This window comes from Zosterops lateralis (assembly GCF_965231275.1).
Source record: "Zosterops lateralis genome assembly, chromosome: 15".
Taxonomy (NCBI): Eukaryota; Metazoa; Chordata; class Aves; order Passeriformes; family Zosteropidae; genus Zosterops; species Zosterops lateralis.
Window position 1 is genome coordinate 13,215,221 of NC_139775.1, and position 20,653 is coordinate 13,235,873.

At 41.8% G+C, this 20,653-nt stretch overlaps 1 protein-coding gene across 10 annotated transcripts in view; it reads right to left on the bottom strand.

Annotated features, from left to right (window-relative positions):
* Positions 1 to 20,653, bottom strand: part of RBFOX1 (RNA binding fox-1 homolog 1) — a 1,119,155-nt gene that overhangs the window by 997,269 nt on the left and 101,233 nt on the right. The gene's annotated exons all lie outside the window — the stretch shown is intronic.

A 20,653-nucleotide genomic window follows, 5' to 3' on the forward strand; every position in this document is an offset into this window, starting at 1 on the left:
AGTTTAAGGGGATTGGGTCAAAGTAGAAATGACCCTTTTAGTACAGGTGATAGATATTGGCATGTAAATATTAATAATATACACATAATTATCTGTACAAGAGGACAGAGATGCCCCATCAAGGGGAGTCCACTCATGTCCTTGCCACTGTTCAGATCTCGGCTGGGCACAGAGAAAATTGTGAGATATGAAATAATAAACAACATGAGAAACCTTGAAAAACAAGACCTTGAAGACTCCAGTTCTTTCTTGCCCTGGCTCAGGGCTTTCAGAGGGGAAAAAAACTCTCAACCACCTGAATCTTGGGAATTGACAAAACCTGAGACTTCACTCTCCACTCAATTCAGCCATTGCAAACAGCATCTCCTCCTTCACAGGATGTGCCAACAAACAGACTTTACATGATGGAATCCAAGAAACTTAGAGTTTGGAGTTTTAGTGTATAGTGATACATATGAGTCAAGATGGAAGATTTTGGGTGTTGTCTTTGTCCTTCTTTGCCTTTTTCATGGGTTTGGGTGGTTTTCTGTAACTGGGTGAAAAAGGTCCACATTGCAGGCCTTGGGTGGTCATTATTGGGTCAGAAATATAAATAATACAGGTGTCACCTTGGTATTGGGTACTTCTTGCTTAAAAGACCTTGGATAGAGTTAGGAGCTCTCCATTTTACCTCATTTCTCTAGCTGGCTAGTTAAATTCATGGCTCATGAGCCTGTAAATAGAGAAGATATTATAAACATTCCAAGTCCAAACTCAAGCTTGGCATTTCCCGAGTATCATTCATCCTGACCTTGGCAGAGAAGAAAAGAAGCCAAAAACCTTTACATTTACAAAGTGTAAATAGATGCCAAAGTACCATCAAAATCACCTCCCAGACAAACCCCTGCAGCCCAATTCCACAAAGGACAGAAATCACCATTTGTCCACGAGGATGCTGCAAACTGAGACCAACATTGAAGAAAACCACCAAAAAAACCTTTTCTATTCCAGCCTGGATGATTTACTAGTGCCTCCACAGTCTTGCCCACTGCTGTGCCACTGAGCAGCTGTGCCTTTGCTGGTTTTCTTCAAGTTTACTGCTGTCCCTCTCCTCCCTTCTGTCCCTTCAGCTGGTCTGCTCTGTCCCTGCTGCCCCCAGAGCCCCTTCCCTGCTCCTGCCTTGCTGTGCCCCCCTGCAAACACACCCGGATGGATGTGCAGATATTTGTATTCTGTGCCCATTTCCTTCCCAGCAGGATGTTCTTGTTCAAGAACTCCTCAGGCTGCACCATTTCCCAGTGCTCACAGAGCTCAGGAAGGACTATGGGAATCCAAACTAACCTTTTTTTGCAGGGCTGTTCCTCCTGGGAAACTCCCTAGGAGAGGGAAGAGTTTTGTTTCACAAAACTCTTCCAGGAGGCAATGCCCCGAGTTCCAAATAAATATGACATTTTAAGCAGGTCTTTTGCAGATACACTTTTTTTTTTTTTTTCCCAACCCAGCTCTGTGAACCAGTGACAAGTGAATAAACAGCTTTAGGCCAATGCTGCATGTGGGACACCTCCTTGGGAAGCTCATGGTGTGCTCCCTATTAATAACTCACTTACCACCTGTGAAAATCCAGGGACATTGAACCAGAAAATAAAAGGGAAAATAGTGAAACTCCTCAAGTCTAGGTTGTTTTTAGGGGGGAACAGAGAATTCCAGCAGTCCAGACTAATCTAAACCTGTCAGCAAGAGCCCAAATCCCTTCCCCAGGGATTCCAGATGCTTGCACTGGGATTCTGCAAACCCTTTTCTCCTCCCTCTGTATCACAGAGGCTGAAATCACCCTCCCCTCACTGCAGCTCCAACAGCAGCATTCAGCACTGATGGACAAAGGAGATTAATTCCCATCACAATGATTTTCACATATAAGACACTTTCCCCTACACCATTTCTGTATTTACAGCAAACAAAAAATTGGTTTGTGGAGCTGCTTTTGCACTCATTTTCAGGTAATGTGTCATAATAATATCTGGTACATGTTCAGGTTATGCAAAGTGTTGTGCCACTGACAAATCATTTAACTATGCACTTGTCTTGGAGGCTACAGGAAAATGGAAATTACACAGTTTCAACACTGCAGCAGCACAATAAACAAAAACTTTCTCCCTCCTGTCGAGCTACACTTCATGTTCCTATCAGTGCCTCCTCCAGGTAATTTCTTTTGGGTCTCTTGTTTCCATTAACATTTGTATTTTGAGGTGATTTCTACTTGGTACTCGGAGGTGGAATTGCAACAACCATTTACAGGCTATTTTATTTTTTTCTGTTACCAAGGGCAGCTGTGCTGTGTCCATGCCAGGCTTTCCAGAAGTTTCTTATGATTCCCATTACTATCCATCTGCCCTTAGAGAAATCAAGAATGAGCAATAAAACGCTCCCTAAATTTTATATGGGGCACAGCCTTCTCCCCACCCCTCAAACTGAAAGTTTGGAGTAAATGTCAGCTAGCAGACATTACTATCCATTCTTCTGCCTTTAATGGGAAAAATAAATTTTGGCAGTCTTTCCCCAGTGTTAAAAGTCTTAGCTACTCCCTGGGGATAGAAGGAATCAATGCAAGTAAGATCCATATTTTCTTTCTTGGAACACCACTACTTCCAGCAATTTATTTGACTGACTATGCCTTCTATTACCATGTAAATTGTTTCAGGCTGCAGGAAAAAAAAAAAAAAAAAAAAAAAAAAAAAAAAGTATTAATCTCCCCTCAGTAAGTCATAAAATAAAGAAATCAATTTCAAGGTCAATTTAGTCTAAATAACACCTGCTGCCCTTTTTGTAACATGCAGACTCCTCTGAAACACTAAGTTGCTGTCTATAAAGGCATCAATACGTGATGTCTCACATAAATCAGGGTGCTGTATGGCACAGCACAGCTGATTTGCAGGGTACCAACTGGGGCTGGCAAAAAAAAAAAAAAAATTCAGAGCAGGTTCCTTCTCATCACACCTCTTCAACATAAGCACAAGGCTTTACAGCAGAAAATAAAGCCAAGGGAGCCTGGAGGCTGTAGGGGTTTGGTTCTGCAAGGAGTTTGTGCCTTGTGAGGTTTTGGGGACATCCAGCTCTGTGCTGGGAGCATTTAGATCCATGAAGGGTGGGAAGCCTCAAGCATCAGCTTCAGAGAAGGAGAAAAGAAAAAAAAAAAAAAAAAAAAAAGTAGTAGTAACAAGAAGAAATCTTTATTTCTGTTGGAAAGCAGAGTGGAATGGAATAGACTGGAAATAGGATAATGTTGTTGTTGGTTTTTTTTCCCTATCCTAGAATTCAGAAAAGGAAATGACTTGAAATATTTTCACCTGCTTCCATGGAGAGAAAACTTTTAAGTGGAAATCCATTTGTCTTTTGGTCAAAAACTGTCCAATCTTTCTTTGCAGTATATTTAGTGTGTCCTCATTGTAGCACAAGGCTGCATTTGATGGCTCTAAAGGGGCAGCACATCCATGCCCTCCTCCTGAAAAGTTTCCCTTGAACTCTGTAACCATTCTGGGCCTTTACAGAAAAGCTCCAGAGCCCCAGGACTGGGTGGCCTGGTCACTGTGCTCCTCCCCACTGTGGTACTTTTCCCATAAGATGAATACAACTATTTTTCCTTTCCCATGTCCAATTCACAGCAGTGCTGGTGCCTTGTTAAATGCAAAGTTCCTGACAGGTTTTTATTTCCTCCTCTGGGTCCCCCAGCAGAAGACAATCTGGACAATCAATACCCAAGCAGCAGAAGTTCCTGAATGAAGCAAATATTCAGATATTCTGGAAAGGGGACTCCATATTCCTGTAAGAGTCTCTAATGAAAATAAAACAGTGTCCTCAAGGCTTCTGAAAATGGCTGAGAACATAAAGATGCACAAGGCTGAGCAGAAAGCAAACTGAAATCAATTTTCAGAAAATGCTCTAACATAGGAACCATTTAACCCAGGAACAGATTGTGGCTTCCCTACCAGAGATATCCCAGAGCTCTGCCCCAGGGTATGGAACAGCCCCAGGTTCTGCAGGCATGCCAAGAGCAGTGCTCCATGCAGAAATGTCACAGCAGCAGAATTCTCTCTCAGGCTGGTGGGCAACAGTGGGTGATGTCCAAAGCCTTCCCATCATGGGTGAATTTGGAATTATTGAGGGGTTTCACTTCTTGTTCTACACAGCAGAAAAAAACCTTCCTACAGCAGAGAAAACCAACCCTAACTCTGTCCTTTAGAGCAAGGAACACAACACTCTTCCTGTTTCACAATTCATAGTTAGCACTGGAATGTGGAGCCATTTTTTATATATATATATAGTCTTTGCATGTATTCAGCTTTATCTGGAAGACAACATTTCATCAAATAATCAAAATAGATTTAATCAGCTCTGATCTATTCATGTATTTATAGAGTGTAATGATTCTCCTATGATGATACACTGGCAAAAAGGAATGCTGCCCTTTTCCAACAGATAAAACTCAGTGAATCAAAGGTTACACAGAAATAAATTGGAAAACATAAAGTCACAGAAAAAAAAATATCATTTATTTATTGGATATAAGAAAACATTTCATTTTTTTAAATCCATGGTCCTGAATCCTATTTAATGCAAACTTCTCTGTGAAATCCCACTATCACAAGCCAAGGATAATGGCTGTGTGTCAGGGGCTGCCAATATACTGATTCAGTGAGTCAAGAAACAAGGATGAGATTTACTAGGAGTGATAAGCATATTAATGTTATATCATCTAAAATCACACAAACACTCATTTTGCAGTTGAATGTGTCTAATAGCATGAGATTCCACAGCAGAAAAAAAAAAAAAAAACAAACAGAAGCCTGGCATGGCTGTCCAAGGGCTCAAAAGATTAGAAGAGCAACTTTTTTAAAAGGGTTTATTTGTTTGAGGTAAAGGAACAGAAACAACCACTAACTTCAGATGAACAGCAGAAAGATCAGTGTAAGACACACAAGGAGCTTTGTTTAATGGGAAATTATTTTTTCCATGTGCCAAGAAGCAGCTCCAGAATCCTGAACGATGAATCCTGTAAGGAACAAGGAGAGATGTCTCCCAAAGATGAGGGATATAAGCAGTGCAAGAAGAAACCCAGAATATTCCTGACTGCTCCTGCTCAGCTGAATGATTATGTATTTCCTAATCCTCCAGCAGTCCATGGAGTGGGTCAATTATTGCAGGATCTGCTGTGAAATCAAGGTGAAGAAAAAAAATACAAAAACAAGGAGAGAGTTAAATAAATACTTCCAAAATGTAATCACAAAGGGCACAGATGAGCATGTCTGACATTGCCCATTATCTCCCCAGCAGAATTACTTTGGGTTTACTGAGGCAGGAGATTTCAGTAACCTACAAGTCACTCAGGAACGTTTATCTGGGAGTATTAGGAGACAATCAGGAGCAGAATCTGCAGAGCAATGATAATCATCAGCGAGGTCTCAGGGCTGGAAGGGCTCACCCTGGCACTGTAAGAGCAGCAAACATCCCCAGGGATCTCAGGAATCCAACCCTGCCCTGGCTGCAGCAATGCTGATTGCACAGCCCCAGTGACACTGCAGCTGAGCTCAGATAAGGAATCAGAAGTTTCTGTCTTTGCTGGAAGCTCAGAAAAACCCAGCTGGGCTCTGTCTCTACTCCAAACAGCTTTGGGTAATGTTTCCAATGATTCCTGGTTTTCACCCAGCAAAGCAGAAAGTGCTGGAAATCTCACAGGAATGTTCTCCCATGGCACCCCATCACCAACCCCCCCCCCCCATTTCCATCAGGAAATACTCAATTCACCAACCAGCCAATGTTTTCATTAAGTGGATTTAAATGCAAAAGATGCATCCACAGTATTTGTTCCCCTGGGCACAGAAATATTTCTTACGCTACAGAATTTTCAGTCAATTATTATATTTTAATTTATTACCTGCCTGATCACTATTGCAGGATGCTTCTCACAAATAAATATGGTTTTTATTTGATTCTCTGGCAGCAGTTAGAATGGAGCCATACACAAAACCCAAGCACTAATATTCAGCAATACACCACCCACCTTGCATTTTCCTGCCCCAAAATGCTCAGACAAGCCATGATCAAGTTTCTAGGGCTGAGACTTCAGAGAATAATTTAAGTATATTGTTACATTACTGGGAGCAATTACATGATTGTGAAGTTCACTTATTTAGAATTGGTATCTCTCATATTACTGGAAAATTAACAAGCATTACATGGAGTCTTTCAGAAAAAAAAAAAAAAAAAAATACCAGGACAAACCCTGTCCAGTCTTTGCTGTATTTTACATGCGGATAATTTTCATCTGTAGGGACTGCTGCTGGTCTAACATGACAGAGTCTTGACTCAGAAAATAAATATTTCACTGCTGTGGAGAATTAGCAGTTTTTACAGGCTAAACAGTGAGTGGCTGTTTCTCCACAGAGCATCATCAAGCTGTCCCAAAGCATTCTGATCTTCCCTTCCTGCTGTGGCAGCAGAATTCCAGGGACTCTTCTTCCATGACTGTGCAGTGATAAGAGCTGATGAAGATATATTGTTGAAATATTACTGCGTTACACCCTGTGCTGTGATTTTTGACAAGTGACCCTCCCTCAGCTCCTACCAGGGCAGAATTCTGTGCTCTGCCCAGGGCCTGGGGAGCTCCCCCAAGAGTTTTGTAATCCTGGGTTTGCTTTATTCACAGGAAAATTTAACATATGCGCCACCTGTCATTGGTTAAAACATTATAACACCTGTTCCCTGAATGCCATTTCAACACACACCTGCAATTCCAAGCCACCTTCAGCCCTGAACACTTGTTGGTTTAGCACGGATTTTTTTTTTTTTTAGTACAGATAGAAAAAAAACTACAGTTAAGTATTTCAATTTTCCTTATATACTGACATTCATGTTATTTTTCAGGAAGGTTGATGAGGCCTGAAATAACAGGAGATTTCTTCCTTTTTATTGAAGAAATACATATAAATGCAAACAAAAGTGAGGAATCAATTCCAAATCCTAGGATAGCTTTCCAATAAATAAAAGTGAAATGAAAATTCAGTTGCATGCAGCTATTACAAGCTCATATAACTCTGCCAAGATAGCACTTCAGCTCCGTGTTTATTTCTGTCAGAATAATGTGAGGAATGCTCTATCAGTTGGAACTGGATTACAATAAATAAGATTCAATTTAAGAATAAATGGCTCGAGTCCTGAGCGCAATTTAAAATTTGTATATTTAAGGAAAAATAAATCTATATCTCTCGCGAGGAAATAATGCTTTGGACAGTGAGTTTATGAAGGGATACAAGCTATGAAATTATGTAGCTGCTGCTAATGTGCCACAGGACCTGTCAGCTAAAGAAAAACAGCAGTAAAACATAGCAGCCAGAGAGAAGGAAGGGAAATGCTCTGACAAAGAGCTGAAAAATGCAGAGAAGGGATGAAACAAGAATAGAAATTAAGGCAAAATTCTGGTGTCACTTCCCCATAACCCCCGTTGCTCTCTGCCTGTTTCCATGGCATGTTGTGGACATTGGAATAACAGCAGCCAAATGGGTTCTGCCAGAATTCTCAGTGTCTCTGAGTGCTCTAAGACATTGGAACTTGGAGCAAAAAGCTGTGACTCAAAATGAATGAGATCCCTCCATATCCCCTGTGCTGGACCTGGATCTGCTTCCTAAAGGTTTCTCCTCAAGAATGTGGAACCCAGAGGCATCATTTGTATCTAACTCTGTGTTCTACAGAGACACTTTGAATTCTGACACTATTTCAAGACCTCAGATAAATTCCAAGTTGGAATTTTCATGGGTGCCAGGGTTTGGCACTGGGCAAACTCCAGGAACACACTCAGCCCTCCCCTGCCACAGCTGGGCAGAGGAGAGAAAAAATTAACATAAGGTTCTTGAGTTAAGGGCCAGGAGAAAAACACTCCAAGGGCAAAAAAGGCTCAGCTTAGAGGTACAAAGTGAGTTTATTACTAACAGAATCAGGGAAGGATAATGAGTTTCTGCTCATGGAATTCAGGCTGTTCTTTACAAACTGGATGTGTCCATGTAAAATCAGGGAAGAAAGGCTGGATTTTGGCTTTCTGAAGTAACCCACATCCCTTGGGCTGGAGCAAAAGGAGCTCTCTGTGATGATTTGTTTCACTAGAGTTCAGTGGGCACAAAAACCTCTGAGCAAAGGACAGAGGGCAGATGGGCCCTGCTGACAGAAATGCAAATGCACCCACAGAACCCTGCAGACCAGGGGAATTACAGCACAGGCCTTTCCTTGAGGGGCCACCAAAAAAGCAGCAGCAGAAGGAAGGGAAAACCTGGGGACAGCTTGGACCAAAGAGACCCCAACTCTCGCCATGGCATCACCAAGCCCCCAATGGTAACATTAACAAGCCCCCCAAACACAAACACCTTCACTCCTTTATGTCATAATGCTGAATCATGTCCTAAATAAAGCACTGGAAATCAAACTTCTCCACAAGGTAAAACTTGCAGCTTTAAGTCACAAAAAGCTTTCATTTATTCATGAAGAAACTTTCATCTCTGCTTGCTCCCTAAACAGAGTCCAAATGATTTGTGGCTGTTTTAGTTTGAAGGCAATGAAGATGTGCAGTGAGAGCTCTGGGTGGCTGTTTGCCAAGACAAAATTGTACCTGACAGGTGAGAATTCACTGCTGAAATGGACATCAAATACAAGGAAAGATATCTCTAATATTTGCAAAACAGACAGAATTTCCCTAAAAATAGGCTTTGAGTAGGATTGAACAATCTGTGAAGAAGTTTACAGGACACAAGAAGCATTTTTAAATAGTTCCTCCTGGTTTATAAAAGTGACTTAGCAAATTTCCAAGTCATTGAAAAGTGCAAGGTGAGAATTTTCACCGGTTTCCCCTGGTGATGGACTCTGCAGTGACACCCAGCTGTAACCTGATGTGGTTTCTGTCTCAGCAGCTGCAAAACAGGTTCTACCTTGTGTCCCCTGACACAAGTGACACAGGCTCCTCCTGAGCTTCCAGCACTGAAATCCTGCAGCACAGGCAGCTCCAGGATTCCTTCCCTGGGTCACTGTGCCCAGCACACATCCCAGGCTCCAAATATAAACTAAGAGTGTGCTTAACCTTTGGATATTTGAGAGAACCACTGCTCCAAGACAATCTGTGACCATCATCACACATTCCTCTGAAATGACACAACTGCATTTTCTGAGAGAGAAAAAAGGAGCATTGATTTTACCAGAGGTGGATTTGCAAATTAAATGATAGAGAGATGCTCATTTGAACGTTTGCTTGGCTTTGACAAACCAAACTGAGTGTGGCCAGTGCAGCACTGCCAACGTGTTCAACATGGGAACAGAGGGAAAGGGAGAGAGACATCACCCCCAGCTTATAGCAGCCAGTCTGCACAGAGACCTGAGCACTCCCACCCCAGAGTCATGCACAGCTTCTGGCAGCCACAATTGGAGCTGCAGGGTCTGCTCTGACAGCATCAGGAGAATAAACTGAATATTTCTTTCCAGTAACATGGGCTATGCTGTGGGCCCTGTTCTGCCTAGGGTTGAAACCCAGCATTGGGCAGCACAACTCTGCAGCTCCCAGTCTCTGCAAACCTCTCTGCTTCTGCAGAGCCACAGCAAAGAGCTGAAATTCAAACAGCTGCAGGTCTAGATGAACCAACTGTGTTTTATATCTCCTGTTGCTTGGCCAAACGTCCCCCACCCAAAGCAGGTACTGCACCAGTACTGGCTCCTGGTGGTTTGATCTGTTTCAAACACAGAACCAGCTCCCTGGTTATTTGCTAAAGCTGAATTCATATGGGAAGTTCCTCTACCTGGGACCTGCTCTGTTCTCTGAGACTTACTGATCCTGAAATTAGAGTCACTGGATTATAAATCAAATGGCATCTAGTTAAAAAATAACCACAGCAGTATTAGAGCTCATTGTTTGGCAGGAGTACTGGCTGTGCCTGTCAGAAATGGATACTCAATAAAATAAACCCAGAGTCAAAAATTAATGTCCCAAAGAAAACTATTTTCCTTTACATGTAATGAAGCATCTATTACCAACAGCCAACTTGTAAACAACACCTCTCTAATAAAGGGTGACTTCTTCCTGCTGCCTGTCCAGAGGAACAGTGGATTTTGGCACATTTCATACTTTGGCCTTCACTCTTGCACTCCTCAGGCACTGAGGGAGCAATGGAAAAGAGATTATCTTCTTAAAGGAAAAGAATCCTGCATGCAGATTGTGGGCCTTGATACCAGCAGCCATAATATCCCTTTATATTCAGAAAAGTGCTGATAAGCACTGCAACTCCGAGAGCCAATGTTCACAGTGCAGCTGCCTGAAGGTGCAAAACATGAATTTAATGCTAAGCCTACGTTATACTTTTAGTCTTTAATCACCTCAGGCTGTGCAGGGAGCAGTTCCATCTCCCCAGCTCTGCTCTCACTGGAGGGAAGGTGAGAGATCAGGATCCTGCCCACTCTGCCTGCATGGCTGGGGTGATGGGGGACAGATAAAACCTGCAGATCTGGAGTCCCCAGCAGAGCAGGACTAACACCAAAATCCTGACCAGGGTAGTGATGGTGGTTCCTTCTTCTCCCAGAAAGAGCCAAACACTGATCAGAGCTGTTCTGTCCTTAGTTTTAAACCCCTAGAGTCCTTTCCATGGCCTTAGTCATGGAATTGAAAAACATTATGAAAATCGAGAAGCCTTTTGGGTTTTTTCTGATTCACAACTAATATTTCCAAAATGAAATTTGTTGTGTTTTAAACAGCCCACGTTTATATCTCTGAAATTGCTTGGCAATACAATTTTACAAGAACTCAGAGCAACAATCCAAAGAAAGTGTTAAGAAGACTTTTATAAACACTGAGGTTTTTCCTACTTGCAAATTAGACTGACAAAATCTCAGGCAAGGCCCAGTCTAAGAGTTTCTAAGAGTCAAATCTTGGCTTCACAGTCATTCCATCGTTCCCCTGAATCTCTTTTTCAAACAGCAGCTAAGCTTAAGCCTGGAAATAGTGAGAAGTGATTCTTCCTCCCAGAACATTTTGTGCTTTCTTGCCAAGTCATCCTGTGGATGTGTTAAACTACAACTTCCAAGTCAATTGGCGTGGTGGTTCCATCTGACACCCATCAGTCTTCCTGTCCTGCCCACGGACCAGGCAGGCTGCAAAATGCCTTGTCAGTCTTTCAGGCACTGCCTCAACCAAACAGAACTGGACTAACAGCAATGCCAAGTTGTTACTCTACATTTATCAACAAAAAGGAATAATTTTTTAGGAAAATAATAATAATAAGCTCTCCTCGCAGCACTAAGGCTAAATGACCTGAAAAAGTTTCCTAAGGGACTGAAGCCACAGAACAAAGTTTCATTTCATCTTCCTACATCTGACAGCTCAATTTCCCAAGTTCCCAGGGACCTTCAGCAGTGCTAAACAGAGGCAGTAACAAATGTCAGTGTTTACTCTGAGATCTCTTTGTTAGAGCTCTCTGTACTCAGCAGTCTTTAATAACCCTCTTTAGGCACAGGCAGAGCATGTTCTGCATAAAGCAATCAGGAGTGACTCAGCACAGTGTGTCTGTCATAGCTGAACAAGATGGAATTGCAGGATTAAACTCACACAACTAATCACATTCCCTATCAAGACCCTTCCCCTGTCCTGGTAAGGAAATCAGTTTTATTTTCAAGCACCACAACCCCAAAGCTTTGCTTTTGCTTTGCCACCTGCAGTCCCAGGCACAGCCTCTGGTTCTGCTCATCAAGGGATGAGGTGCTGCAGCTTTGGAGCTGCTGCTGGCAGGGCTGGAGGTGGAGAAACCACCCCAGAGGAGGCATTCCCAGCTCTGTGAGTGAACCAGGAGCTGCTGCTGGCAGGGCAGGAGGTGGAGAAACCACCCCAGAGGAGGCATTCCCAGCTCTGTGAGTGAACCAGGAGCTGCTGCTGGCAGGGCAGGAGGTGGAGAAACCACCCCAGAGGAGGCATTCCCAGCTCTGTGAGTGAACCAGGAGCTGCTGCTGGCAGGGCAGGAGGTGGAGAAACCACCCCAGAGGAGGCATTCCCAGCTCTGTGAGTGAACCAGGAGCTGCTGCTGGCAGGGCAGGAGGTGGAGAAACCACCCCAGAGGAGGCATTCCCAGCTCTGTGAGTGAAACAGGAGCTGCTGCCAGAGGAGCTGGAATTTCAGCCAGTTTCAGCTGATGTGACAGGAGTGTGCTCACTATAAACAACAGATCAGCCACAGTGCCCAGCCCAGGGCAGGCTCCTGATGCAGGAGGAGCTCCAGGATAATTACAGAGGTCTCCTGGTGACTGCAGCCAGCCCTCAACCAAAGCCACTGCTTTGGTGCAAAGCTCACAATAACTTTTTCCTCATAATTCACTGGTTGTCCAAGGTTTTCAAAGCTGGCTCTACATGGCAGATGCTAAGGAGGTTAACAGTAATGGGCAACAGGAGTTTCCTGCACCTAGTTTACAATTAGAGCTTTTCTTTTTTAATTAAATATCAAACCAACCTTGAATTTCCAGACCAAGACTTAACTGAGCTGATTTGACTTTCATTACTTAATGAAAATAAGTGACCAGGAAAATATCTGGGGGTTTTGCGGCCATTTAAAACAATGTTTTTGATAAACTGTTCTCCTTTGACAGTACATTTGAGCAAGAACTTTTTCTGAACACTACAACACTCACAGAGAGAAAAAAACAGGATCAAAGAAAATAAAATAGGAGCCTGAAGAATAAGACAGTTAATTAACTTCAAAAAGCAGGATATACAACTCAAGTCATTCCTTAGGGTCATCCATCTAACCAGGTTTTAAAAGCCTTCAGTTATGAAAACTCCACTTTCCCCAAGTCATTTATTCCATTTCTTTTAGAAAGCTTTTCTTAATGCCAAATCTCGATCTCTTTTGTACAATTTAAGCCCATTACCATTTGCTCTTTTCCCCGTGGGTCTGCATTATCATCCTTGCCTGAGTCTCTGCAGCAACTTCTCCTGCATGTAAAGACCACCAGTACAGCTCTTTCCTCTTCCTTAATCTCAGCAACCCCTACTTTTTCAGCCTTAACAGACATGCAATAACACAATGAATAAAAGTCACTATTTTACATAAGTTCGGGCAGACAATGCACGACAAGAATTGAAGGTGAGGCTGAAAGTGAAAGATCTTGAATTTTTCAACAATTTTGGAAAGTGGAGTAGCACCTGGATCATTAATATTCATAGACAGAAATGCACACGTATTTACAGACCTCTTTGCTTTTGGGATATTTTATCGGTGGATCAAACCTGAAAGGATTTCCATACCTATTTATTTCTAAGCATATGCACACCTAGGCAGAGAACTGTTCCTGAGCACAACTGGTCATCTCAAAACTCCCAAAGCTGAGCTTTATTCACCTTTCAGGAGCTGGTTATTTAATTCCAGCCTGGAAAGCACAATCACAGATGGCAGCTTTTGGCTCCAGCACCAAACTCCCAGTTGCAGCTCCCTTCAGATGCAGAGTTTTCAGCTGGCCCATAAAACCAGAGACAGCTGTGAAATTTAGAGTCTGGTCAGTCTTTGAGATGATCAAACTCCCAGTGTGGTGTGTTACTCCCAGCCCTGTTCCTGGAGATCCTGGACGTGTGTTATATCCAGGATCTCTGAGCCACAGGGATTCTCGGAGTGAAGGACACAGGAAAACACTTTCTGCATGTTCCAAAGTCAAGTTCCTCATTCCCACCCCACTCTAGGAACCCTTCACTCTTAGCAAATAAACCCTGCTGCTGATACAGATGGAAACACACTCACACCGGTGCAGATGGGGTTTATTTGTAGAAATATCTCTCTAAACATAATTAACAACTAATGGCAGCAAAGAGCAAACACATTATTTGTCCTTTTTTTTTTTTTTTTTTTTCACTTTGAACCCAGAAATAGCAACCCAGCAGGAGAATTACTTGAGTCAAATGAGCTAATGAGGAGACTATTCCTGTATAATGAGATCCAGAGAAGTCTGTACTTGTCTTAGCTTGTTCTATTCATAGTCTCTGCAGATTTTACTCTGCTGTTTGGACTCCACACACACCTGATCTGTGCCTACCAACACCAATATTCCCAAAGTTTTATCTGTGGAGCAGCAGCAGGTGTTAAACACTGGGCTGGCAGTTACATGACAGAGCTGCTCATCTTCTCCTTCTAAAGCCTGGTCACCTCTGCAAGGCTGAAGGGACAACCAAAGTCACTGCAGACTTAGAACATGGAAAAGGAATCATAGAACTAGAATGAAATATACTTCAAATTATGGTTTGGTTTCCTAATGAACTGTCTTTTCCAGCCCAACAAAATTAGGTGTGTTCTGTGGTAGAATCAGCACCTTCTTACAGGTGTTGTTGCGAAATATCTTTTAATTTTATGTTCATTAGTAGCACAGTTTGAGAAAAACAAAATATCCTTGAATTCATCCGTGCCATAACAAAAAAAAAAAAAAAATCTTTTGTTGCACAATGAATATTTTTTACCTATTTAATCACTATCAAAGAAAAGATTTCTTTGGTTGGAAGTGAAAACCAGACTTTGGTGTCTTCTGGGGCAGCAGGTGCTGAAGTGAAGCTGTGTCAGGAAGGCTGAGTAGCAGCAAAGTCACTTGAAGGCTCTGCTGAGCTGCCCTGGTGCTGCAGCCATGCCCAGGAGCCTGGGATACACAACCTGGGCTCTGCTGTGCCTGGCACTGATCCTTGCCTTGGAGCATGTCAGCACAAAGGGAAACAGACTGCAGGTAGAATAATGAGCTTGGGAGAACAATAGAGAGACTAAATCTGGTGAAAGAAGCATCTGCTGGAGCACAGCAGCTGCCCAGCCACGCCAGGAGTGCTGCCAGTGGCACAGCAGAGTTCAGCTCTCACATGGCACTCACTGACCATTTCTTTAAAAAATAAAATAAGAAAGTTCTCCTGCTTTACAAAAGGAAAAAAAAAATGTAAATTAATACACAGTTTCAAGTGATAGAGATGTGAGATTTGAGATCTATGTAATGATTTATGTGGTAAGAGATAAAGATCTGTAGCTGAAGTGAAGAGGAAAAGCTTCCGAGCATGGGAAAATGAACACTGCTACTAACAGCTAAACCCATCTGCTAGTACCCCAAACTAACAAAAAATGAGAAATAATTAGAAATTTCTTAGAAATTTTGGGTTAATACAGACCTCCCTACTTTCCTGGCTGAAGAATCTCAGGATATTTCAATGCTTAGTTTAACAGGAGCTGCATCAACTGAACACACTCACCTTCCCCTGCCTGGGCAGGGCTTCACTGATCCTGATCTGGGACACAGAACTTCTGTTCCAAGAGAATGTAAAGAAACCAACATCTAAATCATGTTTTTATTAGAGCCATACCTGCCTTTCCCCCTTTTTTTTATTAAAGAAAGCTTCATTTTATCTGACTTTTTCTGTTCCACAACTGCAGGGTGCCACGCATCACAAATAGATTATCCATTCCTACACATCCTCAACTCCTTCCATGACATCTGCAGCTTTGCCAGGCTGACTTTAAATGGAGCTCCTCAGGAACAATTTGGTCTCCCAGAAATATTTAGGACGTTTAAAAATCTTTGGTATTTAGCTTCTGATAGTTCCATCAGGACCATAAAAATCTATCAGGTAAATAGGTCTTTAGAATGATCATTATTCAACCACACATTAGTGGTTCCTAATGAGTAGGAAGATGCTGTTCCAGTGCACTGAGCAGGCTCTTGTGGCATATTGATATGCACAGGAAAGTGCATGCAAATATCTCTGTATTTACCTATTTTGATTGTTGACCGCCTGCAGAGTCAAAAAGACCATTTAATATGTTTCCTAAAATAATTAAAATGGCATAATTAGGGCAAGTTCAAGAGTAACCATTTTTAAATGGGCACATTTAAGTAAATTTGTTTCCACTGTCCCAAAATCCTTTGCTTAATATGAGCACTACTTTTATAAATAGGCAAAAGCTATAATTTCTTTTTCTTTGTCATAGCCTGGCAACAGGACACAAAATTCCTTCTGAACTACAACTAATTGGGCTATCAATTCTATTTTTACAGACATTTGGGCAGCCTGGTTCCAGCTGACCAGCAGGAGCACAGGGACAACCCAAACAGAAGCAAGTTCTGCCTGTTTTCAACACAAATAAATGAAGTCAGAAGAAATGACAAATTCCTCAGATTAGAAGCAAACAACAGCTTTACCTTGTTCCCAGAGTGATTGAATAAAACATATCCTAAAGAAGAGAGGGAGAGAAATTTCTTTTTTTTTTCCATAGCAGTAACATATTTTTTGCTGGCATGTCAACCACACTCACAGGAAGCCACTGAAGAGCCCTCAGGAAGGCAAACCCTTAGAGCTGATGAGGAATTTCACAGCCTGCCATCAAATGTTTGTTTAAATTCCAGTTCAGTGCAGGGAGAGGTGCAGGAAAAGCTCGATTAACACCAAAAAATAATCATCTAATGGACAGTAATCAGTGTATTAGGTAAATCCTGTTTTCAATCATTTTTTGCCAAGTCAATAACTGTCTAACTCTGCCCAAAGTCACAATGCAGAGGTTCAGCCTGCATTTGGAGCAGATGGCATTGCCAATTATTTGCCTGCAATGACAATGGCTGCAGACATGCCACAAAGTCAAAGCAATGCACACTTCTCCTTCTGCCATTAGCCATCAATCACTCTGCAGTCTGACCTGTGGAAATACCACCATTCTGTTTTATAAGGTGCTTAATAGCCAAAAAAATTTGACTATAATATATATATATTTGTGGAGAATATTTCATATCATATATACATTTAGAGTTGTAATTATATAATATAGAGCTGATATTTACATTAATTTTTTCTATAATTGCATATTCTTTATATAGTAATAGAAACAACAATTATAGAAATGCAGAATATAATTTCCTACAATAGAGACCAAACCTCAAGATTCAGGGTTTGTTCAAATAAAACACTGAAATACCTTTAGGAATCTTCCCTGCACCTTTTTCCCATAATGATCTCTCAATCCAAATGTTCTTTCCAACGAGATCTAATTGTAACTCACTGCACTGCATCTGCATCGAAAATATTTTAATTTCTGAAAGATCCTGCAGGCAAATTTTTATGGCCCAATCATCACAAAACCCCCACCCTGTAAACTGAAAACAGATCCATGAAGTTTGGAAAATGGGAAGATTTGATGCTGAGATGATTAATAAAGACATCAAGACAACACATGAAACTCTGAGCACTCAGGCTCCTGCTTATTGATGGGTGAAGCTGGAGAGGCCCTGCAGCAGAATTATCCTTCTATGATCTCAATCTGTTTTCCATTGATTTTCCTTACACAGCAGTAAGTTTTGATTAACTTTAGAAGCAGCAATGACTACTTCAAAATGCCCGGAATTGATCAGACATAAGGATTTCCTGTTAAGTAGAAATTAAAAACAATATTTCTTCCAATATCACAATTAAGAAATGCCTTTCTCTTTGCAAAAGTCTAAATGAAAAGGCTGCCACGTTCCTTTGGCCATTTTGTTGGCTTGGAAGGTCATTAGGACACCTCCCAAAAAGGTGAATTAATCCCAGGGAGAAGTTTCTCCAGGTTAACACAGCACAGCAGCAGGAATCCTTTGGTGACTGCACAGCTCAGCTTGTTACAGCTACCAGCAGACACCACGTTTACAGGAACTGAAAATATAAAACACTTGCAATAACCCAATACACCAAAGTAAACAAAGCCACACTTGTAAGTAAAGCTTTTGAAATAAAAGCTGCCAGAGCAGTAATTGAACATTTCAGGGCTGTGTTATTGCTATTGACAACCGTCTGCAAAAAGCTCTTTTGTCAGGGCTGATATGGATCTGGGTTTGGCTTCTGGAATTGCCTCCTCCTTTAACTTACCTCCTTCTTTGGGAATTTTCCACAACTGGAAGCACAGTGGACTCTCTCCTAAAACTTCCCACCTTGTAAACGGAGCACAGAACAAAGAGCAGATTTGTTTTCCTCAAGGTTCTGCTGACACCCTCTGAAATCTGCAGTTCTGCGATAACAGCTCTCTTCTCCTTCTCAGATATAGATCTAAACTGACAGAGCAACATCCCAAGATCAGCAGATCAGTGTAGCTGCTCGAGTCATTAACTGTTCCTAAGGTTTGTACAGCTGAGTTCATCACACGAGCTCTTCTAGAGGCAAATTTTACATTCCTGTGCTCTGGTAGGAAAGTAATAAATAGGCTGGATGTCAGTTCAACTTCCAGAACAACTTCACTTCCCACAGTGCCTCTCTAAAATGGCATTTTCCTCCTCCAGCTTGATGGGAAGCACAAGTTTGGGATTTTTTTCCAGACACACTTGTTCAACGCTCTGCTGCTCCATTCCAGATCATTGTAACTCACAATTCCCTCTATCTCCTCAGCCTTTCATATTTTTAAAGCCTTACAATCTCTCTCCTCCATAATGTTATCTAAAAATAACAACATCAGGCTGGCAGAAAAACCCACTGCAGAAATTTCACACCATTTTCCAAGCAGTCAACGGGGAATCTCCCAAGGGGATGCACTCTGGGCAGTGAATGATGTGTATCTGCGGAGAAATATTGTGGAATCGATGCTGGAGATCAATCACTTTAAAGAAATACAGTCATTTGGGACAGACTCTTTTGCAGGGCAGAAAGCAACTCTGCTGGAAAACCACTTTGTGCACAATGTACATTCGTATGCAGAAGTTCATTTATAATATATCTCAGGAGATGCTACAGCTTGCACGCAGTTATTTAAATAGTTTGGGGACTTTGCAAGAGAGATTTACTCTCACTCTCCACACATTTTATTATGGAAGGTTTATCATCAATATTAAAGTTTAATTCCCCCAAAGCAGTGCATTAATACATTCATAAGCTTTAATACCCAGAGCTTTGTGCCCACCTTCATCATATATTGAACACAATTGTCAAACTGCAGTTCCATACTTCCCCCGTCCTCCTTTTTCATTTTAAAGGGATTTCAGCAATATTTCAGCAGCACAGGGTCATTTTGATGCACTACATTTTGCCTAATTTTAAACGTCTGCCATGCAGAAAATTGAGTTTTATGGTTTTCAGAGTAAAAACAAAGACTGCAGACCCCCAGCTCTCACGCCTCGTTCTTTTCAAGCAATTTTGCTAATCACACACGGACCTTTTGCTACATTTATTATTTATTGCCTGCCCCTAAATCCTGCTCTCAAGTTCACCCATAATCATTTGGGGTTTATGCCTTTTCAATATTTAAAAACCATCTTTTGCTTTATGTAATAAACCCAACACTGGGAGTCATTTCCCATTAAAGATCCATCCACTATTCCAGACTTCCAGCAGGTCAGTGCCTGTCCTGTGCTTCTCCTGCACTCTGAGGTATTGCAAGAGAAAATCCTGTGTCTTATTAACCAGCTAATTAGCATGATGGCACAATTAACTATTTTTCCTCATGTGCTTTGAGCAAAGAGAAAGCGGCAACACACGAAAGGAGCAAGGAAGGACATTAAAAATAAAAGAGGAAACTAATTTAATTGCAATGAACGAAAGCAAACAGCAGACTTATTACAGGAGGAAAAATAAAAGTACTCCCAGAGGCATTATCACTTGTCAGAATTGCTGCTGCTCCTTCCTGACACCATGGCACACACTGGGGAAAAAAAAAAAAAAAAAAGGGCAATTCAGAGATCATCAGGAGAGCTTTAAAATTGGCTTTTGGTGTCTGAGAGAGTCCACACCAAGAACCAACACAGCCACAAACCCCCCAACTGCCTATGAGTGAAACCTTAATTCAATATGTAATTTAATTTGGCTTCTGCTGCCTGTAATTGCTTCCATCCTCAAGAACAGCTGGCAGGCACCAAGACAAAACTGCACACTCAGGACAGCAGGAGGGAGGGGTTTAATTAATTTTTTTAAATCGTTGTATTTTATTTAGCTTTTGCTGCCATCTACAGTAATCATCACAAATCTGCACAAGGAGCAGGTGCAGCACCAAAGCAACAAAATAAACCTTCAGCACAGTAACAAGCTGGGCTAGACACACACCAGGGGACTCCCACTGTCACTGCAAGATCTAATAAACCCTCTTTGCAGATAAACTTTCTGCCTCAGTCGGGGCCAAAAAAATTCATTTACAGCTATTTGTCAGCTCTGTAAATGAATTAACTCATCCACAGAGCTCCCAGACACGAGCACAGCCTTCCTGAGTCTGTGTGCATCAACGAGGCAGCAGTGCTGGCTACAATCAAAGTTTTGATTTCTGATCAAAGTTTTAATTTCTCCATATGAGACTGGAACACTGACTGGCTCAATTCAGTGTCTGATTCTTCCATATGGCCACAGCACAAAAATGTGGACACCATAAGGCTGCAGTTTGTTAATTTGCTCCCAAAGAAGCTTCGTGTGATCAAAATATTTTCCACTTGTTATCTTAATTAATGGGATTTTTTTTTCCATTCCAGAGTAATGCTGCATTTGTTCAGAAAGCTGTCCATCCCATAAAGCCTGTCTGGGGCACAAGGCAGGATGTACAGGGGACACTGGAAATGCCAGCAGGATGAGGCAAAACACTTAAATAAGAATGCAGCATCGGCTTTGATGGTAATTTTAATTTAAAATTAAATCATTTGAAGGCACATCTGACCCTTAGTTTACC